The sequence below is a fragment of the Strix aluco genome, chromosome 9, assembly GCF_031877795.1.
Source record: "Strix aluco isolate bStrAlu1 chromosome 9, bStrAlu1.hap1, whole genome shotgun sequence".
NCBI classification, from domain to species: Eukaryota; Metazoa; Chordata; class Aves; order Strigiformes; family Strigidae; genus Strix; species Strix aluco.
The window spans coordinates 24,596,631-24,610,714 of NC_133939.1; the positions used below are offsets into that span (position 1 = coordinate 24,596,631).

At 39.6% G+C, this 14,084-nt stretch overlaps 1 protein-coding gene across 1 annotated transcript in view; it reads right to left on the minus strand.

Moving 5' to 3' along the window:
* The window catches only part of NAALADL2 (N-acetylated alpha-linked acidic dipeptidase like 2), a 489,903-nt gene extending 476,991 nt beyond the window's left edge, over window positions 1-12,912 (minus strand). Inside the window, exon 1 of the mRNA XM_074834594.1 lies at window positions 12,771-12,912. The gene's annotated coding sequence lies outside the window, so the exon portion shown is untranslated. The remainder of the gene's footprint in view (window positions 1-12,770) is intronic.
* Between the last annotated feature and the right edge of the window lie 1,172 nt (window positions 12,913-14,084).

Sequence of the window (14,084 nt, forward strand, 5' to 3'; positions counted from 1 at the left end):
TCTTGACCTTCAACTAAGATAAGTCAGACCAGTCTGTTAAAGAATTCAGAGCACTAAATGGGCAACCCTGACTATCCCATAATTTAGTTTAGCCATTTATGAAGCATTTATAGTCATCTGAGTTTGCCAGTGAACGCAGATCTTTATTCATGAAACAAGTAATTATCTCCTCACAAAGAACTGAAGTCAGTGAGATTTCTGCAAACATTCATTAATTTGTTGAATTAGCAGAGGGAAGCATATAATATCAAATATGAATGCTTTGCTGAGCAGAGCCCTGACTTAAGCACTACGTGGTCAACCTGTAAATCCAGAGATCTAAAATTTGTTGCCCCCAAATTGGCTTGACTAAAGCAGTCACTACAAAAGCCTCACACCTCAGATACTTCAGGTTCATTTTGGATTGGTACATACTCCAGGTAAAGTCTTTTATTTTGCTTAATACACCTACACATCCCCACCCTAGAAACTTGGGTTTAAAACAATGTCAGAAGTCTAAAAGGTTAATGGCTGAGAGAAATAAAAATTGTCCAGATTTTAACATCTAAATGGACACGAGGCTGCTAATGAAAGTAATTTAAAAGTTTAGAAATTAAGGCATATATTTTAATAGCAGGCTATTTTAAAAAGGAAAAAAAATTGCAATATTAATCTAACCCATTAAAGGAAGACCAAAAAAAACTTTCCAACAGTTTAACTTCATGATATCTGATTGCAAAATCCTACACATTTTAGGCTGTGTATATTTATTTTGTTCAAGTCTGACCTGCTGTTCAGTCCATGTGACACAGCCAAGGAAGTATGTAAAAAAAAAAGCACAAGTACTACAAAAATGCTAACAGCCTTCAGAAATGCACTCCAGAAAAGCTCCAGAAATCTCTCATCTTAACAGTATCTTAGATAAATAGTGAATCCCTCTTTACTTTGTATTACTGATCTTATTATGAAGCCCTGATAAACCAGACTCACTACTGAGTCTGTAGAAAGTACTCCTGATTAAATTAATTTTCACTGGCACTTCCTTTAATTTTTAACCTGCTGCAATAACTAACAAAATACAGTGCAGACCTCTGAAGACCCTGATTAGGATGCCATGACAGTGAGGATTAAAAAAATGTTTTTAAACAAACAGATCACAAACACACTACTGCATGTTGTGGTACAGTCAGTGCCTATAGGGCTATCAGAAAGTCTTAAGAAAAGCCCTGATTTAAAAAGATTACCAGGAAAGACTGAAGTAATATTTACATTTGCTTCTGTAAATTATGGAACATCTTGGTGCATACAGAGTATTCCTGTGAAGAGTTATTTAGCTAACCAAGACAAAAAGATTCCTATGTCTAGATTTCCATCCAGAATTACTCAAATTTTATCTGTTTCCAGATTGCTGGGTTCCTTTTGTTTGTGTAATATCTACCCAAGTTTCCACTCCAAGCAAATCAGGACAAGGGTCAGTCTGGATTTTAAGGCAGTTTGTGAGGCACATCTCATGTCACTGTAAGACAATGTCCTCTATATAGTTTCAAAGAAAATTCTGTTCTTTTTCACTTTTCTTCATAAACTTGGTGTCAATCTGCACTTTAAATAGAGGTACATTCACATAGCAGGTTGGAATACTTCACATTGCATGAGGTAACTGAATAAAAGTTTATAGATGGAATTCCTCCAAAGCAAGAGATAAACAATAAATGGATTAATATTCCCTAGGGAGCACCATAATAATCATCTCCGATGTTTTTCTCCATATTTCAGTTAATTTATTCTGCAACCAATAGTTGCAAGCCTTCTAACAGAATAAAAACCTAATTTCTACTGATGTCGTTTTAAGATCTAAGTATCTTGACAGTTTCCCTTTAAATCACATTTATTTCAATTCTGCAAAACTGAATCACTTTGATATATCTTTTACACTGGCACTTTTATGCTTTCTCAGGACATCAGTGATTTTCAGACTTTTGAACTGGTACTGAAAATAATTAGGCACTAAAGGTCAAGAAAAATTTTCCCCCTCTTTTTTTTGGTAACACTTCTATCTCATCTTTCTATGAAATGTCATTAATTAGCTCCTTTTAACCAAAAAAAGAGAAAGTGTCTCTGTTAAGTGTAGAAAGAATTGGACTTCAAAACTGAATTACAAAATATATCTGCTAGAAAAAGGAATAAATTACTTAAGGCTTTGCCACTTAGAACATATTATAAAACTAGAAAGACATTTTATTTTATAAAGGAAAAAAACAAATAAGCCAAACAAAGAGCAGAAAGTAGTCATACATCAGTATTATTTTTCAAAAATATACTTAATCTTGAAACAGATGGAACAAGAACAAGTTTTTTCAAATCTCTCATTTATGCTTGAACGACATAGCAAGTAAAAACCAACTCTGCATTAAGAAGCAGCATCAAGAGCAAGTATTTTACTTACAATATAATTTGATATTCACTAACACTTTTTTCCCTTCCTTTCATGTATTGGAACACAAGTCTTTTACTGGAAGGAAGACTGGAGAATAGCTTCCTTACAGCTCACCCTGCCCTTCCAAAGACAGTCAATACATCTGCTCTCAGATACACAAAGGCAACTGTATCGAACCCTGATCTATTAGCAACTAGACAAACTCATTTCAATCTTAGCATTATATATACAGTGTATAAGAGAAACAGTAATACCTATTTCAAAAGGGAGACCATCTCAGGTTACTGTCACATAGTTTGAAGTATCAATTCAATTATTGTTCAAACTATATATTTAAAGATGCACATTCCCTTTAATCTCATATTCCTCTAGGACAGGAACCCAGAATTCCCATAAATATTCTCAACAACTTTTCTGGAACTATTTTCCAATTCAGAAGCCACAAGCATATCTGATCAAGACTGTCCATACATACATAAATAAATTTTTATATGCTTAAATACTTTAGTATATAACCACTACATATATGAAAATGCGTATTTCATTTCAGTTCCCTATACTCAGATGTACACTGATAATTTTTATGTGCAAGAACCATTTGTACATTACCCCACAAAACAGCAATATGTTCATTTTTACAAACAAAAAGGAACAATGACAAAATAACTTTACCAGAAAAACCCAAACAAAACAGAACCACACCTGTGCCACAGAAGTATCCTATCTTTGAACACACATCCCAGAAAAATTTTTGCTCCTGGGAATTTCTGAAGTGCTGGACCTTTGAACATTCATATTAATAAAAAAATGCATTTGAAATATATTCTATTTTTCCTCCAGAGCAGACTTATTTGCTCTAGAAAACTGAAGTATTCTTTAGAACTGGTTTAAAAACTGAAACCCATGCAAAATACACATGCAAATTTAGTGAATTTAAACTTTCATAGTTTCAAAGTTAATTATCCACTCAACTTCAAAACCTAGACTTAAGCACTGGCATACAAAATACATCAAGAATGAAGTGCCTGTGCAGAATCACTTTTTGTTATGGTGGAGTATTAGCAGTGCAGAAAAGCCAGCTAGACCTCATGGGAAATGAGTATTTTTCCACACACACTTATGAAAAACATCTGTTAAAAAACATGAAAAAAACCCTTTTTTGACCAAGGATGAAAGCGAGAAAGCATGTCCCAAAATATTCATTTTCAAAGTGTTACAAGTAGGATGAAGAGAAAAGAAGCCACGATTCAGTAATCAAGTAAAGCTCGGTATCAAAACTGTGAAGTCTGGTAAGTGATCAGAACTAGAGATGCTTTTTCCCTGCCCCACCCCCCCCACCCCCCCCCCAAAACCACTATGTTCTCCACAGTCTCTTTGCTCACTATATGTATTTTTTTTTACTATTTCCATGAAGACAAAAAGCAAACCATCTGGCTTGTGCCAGACATACTTGCTCATGTTGTATCTGTTTTTCAAATAGCAGACACTCATCAAGGATCTAATACATGTGATTAGCTGGTAGGAAAACAATAATTCAATCTGATTCAAGAATATCTTTGCATTTGTTCTCATTCCATCCCAGAAGAAAACTGGTGACTGAGAAAGAAGACTGAATAACCAGAAGTTCAGCATGTTGAACATACGCTCACATATTAGCTCTGGGCCAACACTTTGGCCTAAAAACAAGACCAGGCTTCTCCGAGTATTTCAACATATGCCTCTCTTGTGTAAGCACTTACATAAACAATATTGTATAGGCTTTATTCTCAATTGATAAAGTAAAAATATGAAGCAATGTAGCACCTCACTAAAATAAAAATTTCAGAGGCACATTTCTGACAGCATGTAACTATCTTCCCTTTTTAATCAGAACTTTTCTTCCCCCCGCCCTTGATGCATGGTCTGAATGACTGTTAGTCCCTTTTACAGAGTGCAGAAGCAGGCACTGCATCACAGCTGTCTCCTTTAATAGTTAAGGGAAGCAGCAGCTTGATCTGTCTATTATTTTCTTCCACAGAGACCTCTAAATGAGTAAATCCACTAATATTTTAATAGGCTTCCATAATTCGGCCTCAGACACAGCCAGAGGCACAGTACATTTCACTTTTATATACAGGTGACCCCCAAGGTTCGTTTCCTTCTCAGAGGTAGTTCCTTCATACTGTAGATGCTCTGCAGCGGTTCACACAACAATAGCCAGTATCAACAGGAAGATTACAAAATTGTCTAAGTCCCCAGCATAATCCTTTATTTGTTGTAAACAAAAGGTGTGTATCTACAGGAGTTCAATATTCTTTGCTGCTCTCTAATTACATTTTCAAATATTCACGCAAGAAGTAATTTCTGTGCCAGAGTTTATATGGATTTGTTCCTACTAAAATACATCTAGAAAAGTTATTTGAAGCAAACATACTTTCCTTATGGTGATTTTTTACATGCCTGAAGACTGTCATTAAAAAACAACAACAACAACCTAAGCAAGGGAATAGTGAAAGGCAATTAACTAATTTCGACAGCAATACAATGTAAATCCCTGCCCTTAGTCTCATCTGGCATGATGTTTGTGATTCACAGATGTAAATCTTAGAACACATTTATAAAACGGCATGTTTAATTTAATGTTTCAATGCAGCCTGCAGTTCCCACCTACGAATTCCTCTGAGACTTTACCACCAAATTCATTTTTTTCTCCCCACAACTGGCACGACCAGTGGATTTCAAATTTAAAGGCAAACAGGAAAATTAATCGTCTGCCAATTATTTTTCCTGGGGGCCAGTTGTATCAAAATTAGCACCCATGAAGTCTGTCAAATTGACTGTAGAGAACCAACTGTTACAGTAGATGGGATGCGTCCAAAGGTGCTGAAGGCACTGGCTAATGTCAGAAGAGACTGCTCTCCGTCAGCTCTGTAAAGTTGCATCAACAGAAGGAAGACATAAAGACTGGAAGAGTTAAGTGTTACACTCATCTGTAAAAAGGCACGAATGAAGATGCAGGAACATCAGCCTCACCTGAGCCCTGTCTTGCCAAAGTACAGCACACAAATTTTAAGCGAGCAGCTCTTGCAGGCACATGGACACTGATCCATAATATACAAATACAGTGAAATAAAGCTACAGAGGGTCAGTGTGACTCCACGCCTTTGCTGACTTTAAAACACAGTGACATCAAGTGTTAATATAACCTGGTGTGCTCCAGAAGAGCTAGAAACCCTAATTTCATTTAGACAATCTGGAATAAAGCAGTAGCTTTAAAGTGTAAAACTTATTTGAAGCCACACATACAAACACCATCTGCTCTTTTGAAAAGGTATAACATTTGAAATAACATTCTTTTCTCTTCCTCTTACTACATGCCATCATGAAGAGAATAATTTTATTTATATAAAGAGCCCGCAAAATGAAGTTCCATAAAAACAGGAACATATGGCCAAATAATTCTGAATAGCACTTAGCATATTCATCCGTAAAATAAGAACTATAATGGGTAGATAAATACACCCAAGTCTACTTGGAAATTGCCAGTATACACATGGTTTTCTGCAAATAATTTTTTTTTTAAGAATTTCTCACCCATCACTCTACTCAGATACTTCTTCTTACAGCTTTGCCAAAGTTAATCTTTTTAAACCACAAACTTGGCCTATACCACCTTGTATCACACATATTAACAATAGTCCTAAGCCTAAAACAGTGCATAAAAAAATTCCTCTTTCACAGAAGTGAAATTTTTATCACCATTACAAAGACAAAGCTTGAAACAAATTTAGGCAACCGCTAATATGAATGTAAATACAAAGTAGAAAAGGTAGAACCTGCGTGGAGCCACTTAGAAAATTAAAATATAAACTGAAGACCAGAAATAATAATTTAAAAAATAGAAACATTTCTGAAAATATGTACACACCTGTGGATTACTTTCTGCTATTAGTAAGGAGAAAAACACATGGTCAAACATCTCTGCCTTGCACAGCCACTCATGCCAGATTTTCTGTAATTACAGAATTTGGAATCCCTTTCATTTTTTTCAACAGTACTTCATACTTCTATCATCCACTGGTTTCTAAGCCATTAAATACTTTTCATCACAGTTTCTTACTAGTAAGTGTCTTAGAATTTGTTGACTGAGCCCTAAAGAAAAAAAACAACATACTTTCGCAGACACCTCCAACTCTTACACTGATCAATACTACAACAAATATATAGCTTTCTCTTCATCGTGTATCATAAAACTTTCTGGATACTTGCACATTATCACTTGAGACAAGAAGCACAATCACCTTCAGACTCTCAAAAATCCTTCCAGCTGCAGACTTCTCCTGCTTTAATTTGCTGCAGTGTTATAACCAGCTGGTCCTCATTGCATACATGATTCGGTTCACCAAACCACACTCTTTAATCAATCCTCTGGTCATTGCTTCAGTATCTTCAGGGATTTAAGCAAAAAGTCTTGTTTCACTGAATGATGTGAGTTTGCTTGGGTCCCGATCGTTTATTTTGATGATCCTCTCATCATATTGAACACTGATTCCTGGTATCTTCTCCAAAAAGCTGAAGAGTTTACACAAGACAGTCATATCTTATCTGACTTCCACTTCAGCTTGATTTCTGCTCTTCCTGTCAAACTTAAGTGTCAAACGGAGGTTTCACTACCCTGATTTACAATTCTTTTATTTCTCCTTATGCTGCCACCAATTCCACTAAGCCCAAGACCTGAAAGCATTGCCTGCTAAAGGCATGTAAAACTGAGCACACTAAAAACCTCAGAACATTCCTGCTGGCTCCTCACTGCAGGAGATAATGCATTATAACAGAGATTTCTCTGAAATCTCTGCAGGATCTACAAATCCTTCCTTGCAAACCCTCCAATAATTCTCCCCACAAACACACAATAGGCTCTTCTGTTAACCAGCCAGTTGTATTCAGCAGTTTTCTAAAGCAGCCCAAGTGATGTCTTCTATACGAGTTACTCAATGATAGCAGGTTTGGGTTGGTTTTTTTTAATTTCACCTTTCTTTCAAAATTCTGGACTTCAAAAATCTTTATTTCCACAGTACTTTCATGAAAACCTGTAAGGAATCTTAGCAACTGGCATGTTAATCTAGTACTTACAGACAATGGCCAAGACCTACTAATGCAGAAATTGAGTGTAATGACATCTTTCCATTGCTGAAGAATTTTGTTACCAACACAACTCAGTGATCTTCAATCTTCAGTACAGAACTTCTAAAAACAGTCCATTGTTTCCAAGCATTTTAGATATTCTAAATGTCGAGTTAAATATCAGCTCTGTTGTAATTTCAACAGTATCCTGGGTTAAAGAACCCTATTTTATTATTTTCTTTCTACGTAGATTCATGTATTTAGATATAGAAAGAATAACATGATCATTTACTCTGACTTCTGTAGAACATGGACACAGGCCCTCAATTTTTATTTAGGTACATCTTAAAGGAAAAATATCACATTTAAATTAAAGTTTATTTTTATGAACATCCTACCATAGCCTGCAATAAATTACCTTCACTGCTGAAGATGCATGTCTTATTTCTACTGCAAATGTGTCTGGCTCATATTTTAGCCAATGGATCTTACCATTTTCTGCTTCATCATAGAATTTCTGTTCACACGGCACACGCTTAAACACTGTGATCAAGTCCCTCCTTGCCTTTCTCTTTGATAATATTTAACATATCAAGCTCTTGGAATTTCTCCCTCAGGAGCTATTTTCAACTCTTATTCATTCTTACAGTTCTTCTCTGAATTCTCTTTGACTTTAACATCCTCCTTGAAGTACAAACACCTAAACTTGACTGAGGATTCTTAACGTCAAATTAATGTCAAATACAAAGAAGCTGTACATTTTCTCCTCTGTCATATATATTAGATCACATTGAACTTTTTCCTCAAGATCTCTCATGGAAAATAGGTAACTGAGGAGCCAAAAAATAACAGTGAAGAGAGAACAAAGGAAGAGACCCAACCGTCCCACCCATTCAACCTCCCAGATGACTCTTACATATTTCCCTCTCCCTACACATGCATGTGCTTGGGTGGCATTTCCCTCTGATCTTCAAGCAGAAACCATAGAAGAACTGTATGATGGCTCTGCATAAAGAAGGAATGCTACACTTACTCATACAGAGAGATTAGAGTTAACCCGTCTGAGGTAAAAGTCAAGGCTTACTGGGGTCAACAACCAATGTCAATAAACAGGTTATCGATCTTCAACACAAGTAATGGATCAGTAATAAAGAGCATATTCTCACTTTTATTCAGTTCCTGTACGTATTCTGAGCTGCTCAGACAGTCATGCAGAACTGTAAACACATTTGTACAAGAAACCAGAACAGTGTCCATGAACCTTTAATTTGATTACTTCGACTACATTTTCAGATATTCAAGTCCTAACATTTTTTCCCTTGCTAGATTCCAGCTGACCAACAGATCCCATGGCTAGTAGATGGCTCATAGAAAATAACTGCTCTTCCACACTCAGCCTGGGCAGTAGGAGCTGTACTTCATTTTTGCTTTATAGGAACTATATCATTACTGTAGAATGAACAATGACCTCTCCTACTTCCCTGCACAGCAATGTTAACCAAGCATACACAATTGACAGAACCATTGGATGCATATTTGAGGAGAAACAAAGTGCTTTAATGCACATGTTGCTAAGACTCCAAGAATAGAGTGCATTGTTTTCAATTGATCATAACTCAGTCAGAACACAGAGTTACGTCTCAACGGAGGCAATTTCCACGTCAAATTTCAACTCTCAACCACTTCAGCAATGCAGTTAAGGAACGTGAAAATCTTAAAGAAAATTAGAGGGAAAAACGGGAGAGAGGAAAATGTTTCCTCTCCACACTTCACTTTATGATTTAAGTACACAGTGGGAGTGGGAGGAATCAGGTTTTTTTCACTGTTAAATAGAATAGCTGTGTTGATGTGAGTTTTTATGCTGACATGCTCTGGAAATCTAAAACTTCTGAATCTAAAACTGACTTTAAAAAAACACACAAAATCAAAAAAAACCCCCACACAAAAGACAACAACAGAAGTCAGGAACAAAAACAAGGGCTTTCTTTACTGCTCTAACGATCTTAACTAAGCTTTTGGAAGAGAAATATTAAGTGGATGGAGGGAGAGGAGATAGATCACACCTAAAAGATTTCTATTCAAAGTAGTCTGGTTTACAATCAAAAGAACATATATGTACATTTCAGAAATGTGTAAAACAGGAGGTCCAAACAAAAATACAAATACCAACAAAGCAGTTTTGCTGCAGAAGCTGCTAGCCAACATAGCAGTCTTGTCAACTAAGTTGTGGCACGCATTCCATGGAAGTGCTAGTGCAAAATTTTGTATCTGTAAAAGTCCATGTCCTCACACCAAAAGTTCTGCAATTCCTGCTATTGGCAGCCCATGCACAGACTCAGTGGTTGCTGGATTGCCAACAACCTGTAGAGAATATACAATCACAGAATTGGTCCCCTCCATACACCGACACCTAACAAAAGATTTTAGCATGCAGTATTAGAAAAATATGACTGACATTCCTGACACCAGTTACCAGTTTATGCCGAGACACATCAGGCAAGGAATCAAGAAATAGTCCCAGAAAGCTACTTCTTCCAACAGATCAGATATACAACAGAAGTAAAACCCCACTGAAAACAAGAATGGCACCACTGTATCTCCACATGGCAAGAAAAAGTAACAACTTTGCCCTTCAAAAAAATAGACATTCAGTATCTGTTCTGTATCTCACAGCTGGAGATAACACCTGTATTTCATAGTCAATTACAGCTACCTTCAGGAAAGCATTATGACCTTTGTTTTACAAATCAGCAAACCAAAGTGTTATCTGCACAGGAAGACAACTTACAAGATCCTAGTTGTATCACTAATTCAGAGCCATCTATCAACGATTTCCTCACATTACACTGCATGCTCCTAATAAACTCATTTATAAATATACGTATATTTTCAGATGCATGTGCTTAAACACCAAAGCAAGTGTCACAGTGAGGAAAAACAAACAAACCCACAAGAGCCCAAACACCAGTTCTATACTAAAGAAATGCATCGCACTGCAGGAATGCTATCTTGGCCAACAAAAGTACATTTAGAGTAGGAGCTCCAGAGCTAGTGAAAAAGTCTGAGGATCTAGAAGATGTCTATTTGACAGATTAACCATAATCAAGATCTACAGCATGCATTCCCTGGAGGGTTACATGTGCATCACTAAGAAATACTCTTCTGAAATAAATCTGTTTATTAAGGGGGAGCAAAAGCACTTTAAAGGTCTATTTTTGTCTAGCTTGTATTCATACCCAGAGGTTATTTAAAACCAGGGAAAAAATAATGCAGGTATGTGACAAGCTAAGACTTCAGCTATGAAGATTAACAGAGCGGGAAGTCATATGATTCAGCATGACTACTGGGTGCTGCTACCAAAAAATATCTGCAGCTTGTGACACTCATATGAAACACAAGCATCTTTTTATCGACTTAGACAATTCTGACATTTTTACCACTTGATCCTCTTTTCTGCTTCAGATAACCAACCTGGACCAAGCTCTTCACAGCAAACAAAACTGCCTCCCATTAGCACAAATAGTATTGCTTCACTATCAAGGAATTTGGCCTGTTAATATTGTCTCAGCTAACATCTTCAACAACGTAAAACTGTTTTCACTTTAAGAATGTGAAAAAAGCTCGCAAAGTTTAAATTCGCACTTAAAACAAGAAAAACATGATGAAAGTTGGAGAAAAGTGGGTTTCTGCACAACTATTTTTTCTTTTTTAAAAAAATGTGCATATAGCTCTACAGTTTTTAATTTAAAAAATCCAGCTGAAAAAACTGCAAAAGGTCTGCTACAAAAGATGATTCCATGGCTCATTTCAGGTGATTAACTTTATGGTTGATTATCATACAGTTAAGACATCTACTAGGAATATGATCCAAGACCAAAATTCGGAAGGTACTCCTTAGTCTTTGACAATACTGGAAATAAATGCTGCATTACAGATGCCCTGGGACTCATACAAGAGCTCTTCAGATTAAAATTCTAAAAATATATATAGCATTGCTTGATATACAGGACTCTGGCATCGTTACAGTTTCAGTCATCTAATGCTTTCCATATGCTAACCACTGAACAAATAAATTTGCCTGTAAATGCAAGAAATATATATCAAGTAATAAACCAACATGAAACGGGCCATTCATATTAGGGTAAAATCGAAATTCTTTATTTCTTCCCTGAATATTTCTGTCCAGATGACTCAGCAACAAAGCTGCAAATTTCAGCTGAAGTCAGCAAGATGCCTCCGCACTGTTTGCAAGTGTCAACTCCACAGCCTTTACAGAGTACATTTTAATTACAATTTCGAGGCCATCTCAGTTAAGGGAGTCTTACGGTACAGAAACCTTCTAAACTTGGGGAGCTCCACAGGGATGGAGAAACCAAGACACTGCAGATCACACAAGACTACAGTGTTATCCTACACTGAGACCTGTGAAATTACTCATTTGTATTTCAGAGAACCTGAACGTACACAAAATGAAGAAGGGGAAAGTATGTTTTCATCCAGTTCATTGTTTTGATGGCTTCCAGAAAGTTTTCAAGATGTCCATAACACTATGTTTTGGGGTTTCCTTTTTCACATTTAAAAGCTTATTGACTTAACACATGATTCAGTTTCTAGCTGAGACAAGGCTTGTGTTTAATTTCTCAACGTAGCTAAATGAACAGAAAGCAAGTAATCAAATCCCCGGGTACCAAGGCGGTAACCCCGGAGGGAAGAGGAGCTGGAGGACGCGCTGACCACGCTCCCGCAAGACACATTTGCACTGCAGATTTCCCTCTTCCATCCCCAACTGCAGCGTGCCCAGACCGGCACCTCCTACCCGGCCAGGAGAGGGAACCGCGGGGCTGCCCGACCGCTACCCATCCCTGCTCATTACCGGAGCAATTAGCGCCCGCGCGCGGGGCTGCGGTTCCCCGCGCCCCTCACCGCGGGGAACCCGCAGCACCGCGGAACCCGCCGGGGTGGCTCGCAGTTGCTTTTTTTTTTTTTTTTAACCGAGTTCAGAGTTACTTTTAGAAAAACACCCACACCACCGCCTGGCTTTGACAAAGTTTTCCCCCCACTGCCGGCGGCGCGGGCGTGAGGGCGAGCCGCGGCTGACAGCCGTGCTCCACAGCAGCCAGCAGCCCGCAGCCCGCCCGGGGCGGGGGATGCCGGTACCGGGGGGTCCGGCTCCGAGCCCCACGGCGCGGCCCGGCCGTCGCGCTGCCCGCCCGCCTCCTCCTGCAGCCTCCTCCCCGCGCCGCCGCGCCGTTACCTGCCCGCCCCGGCCGCCCCGGCGCCGTACGGCTGCCCCGCGCTCGCCGAGGGAGGTTTTCAGCAGCCGTAAAGCGGGGAGCGCGCTCTCCCCGCGCGGCGCCGCCGGCCGAGCAGGGGCCACCCCAGGAAGCGGCCCTGGGGGCGGGCGGCGGCACCGGGCTGTCCCCCGCCGCGGGGCAGGCCGCGGCCTGCGAGCGCCGCGCCCGCCCGCGGCTCCATCTTCGGGGCACCGGGGCTCGCCCCCCTCGGGGGTGCCCTACCTGCGCGGGGAGCTGCTGCCGCCGCCCTGAGCGGCCGGGCCCGGCCTGCCCGAGGACACCCCCCCCGCCCCCTCCAATCCCCCCCGCGTCCTGCAGCAGAAGAGGCGAGCGGGACCCCGGTCCCGGGGAATGTGGAGAGAGGAAAATTGTGGAGAGCTTTTGACACGGTGTGACAACAGGTTGTGCGGGTCACGGGTGAGGGGCTGCCTGCGTTCCAGCTGCAGAGCCTGCAACAGCTCCTGCGGGACGGGAGGACGTTCCCCGCCTCACGATCTAGATCCGTGACATTTGACAGATCCGGTGGCGTTCAAGCCTTGTTCCGGGACTTCACCGGTGATAATTTGGGATATGCAGGGCTTAACGCATAGACACGTTACATGGTAACATACTCAGTGCCCACAGACCCACCACCCGCGGGGAGATGGGAGTCGGCAGCCGCCCGGAGCCGGGGGGGACCCCCGGGTTTTCCCCCACAGCTCTGTGGGAGCGAACACCTGAGCGCCACGGTCACACGTCTGACGGTATAAGAGCAGCAGGATTGAAAAACACGGTTTTGTAGGTGTCTGAACTGCTGTAATTGTATCGCTTTCACAAAGCCTCTTAATGTCCGTAGGTAAACTTTGATCTTGAATGCAGTCCCATTACAATACTGTCTCTTTATAAAAAGGAATTTCCTCAATACAGATTAATGACTTAGTTCTGCTTGGAAGCATTTTGCTGTTCATTCTGTCCTAAATCTACAATTTCTCCTGTAATCCAGGATGCTACCACACAAGCTACAGAGCTCAGCTGTCTTCAACAAAGGCAAGAGAAGTAACAGCCTGTTAAATTTCACTGTCTGAAGTCAGAGAAGCTAAGAGAATTAGCAATAGTAATGTTCATTTCAAAAAGGCAAAATGTGTCAGGAAACATTTCCCAGATATTATGAGATATGCCCCCGCCCCCATGGGATGGGAAGAAACAAAAAAGAAAAAAAGGGAACAATTAAGATGTTTTCCCTACTGGATGTTAAGAACTACTATTAAAAGGCATCTTAACTGAACAGCTACTGC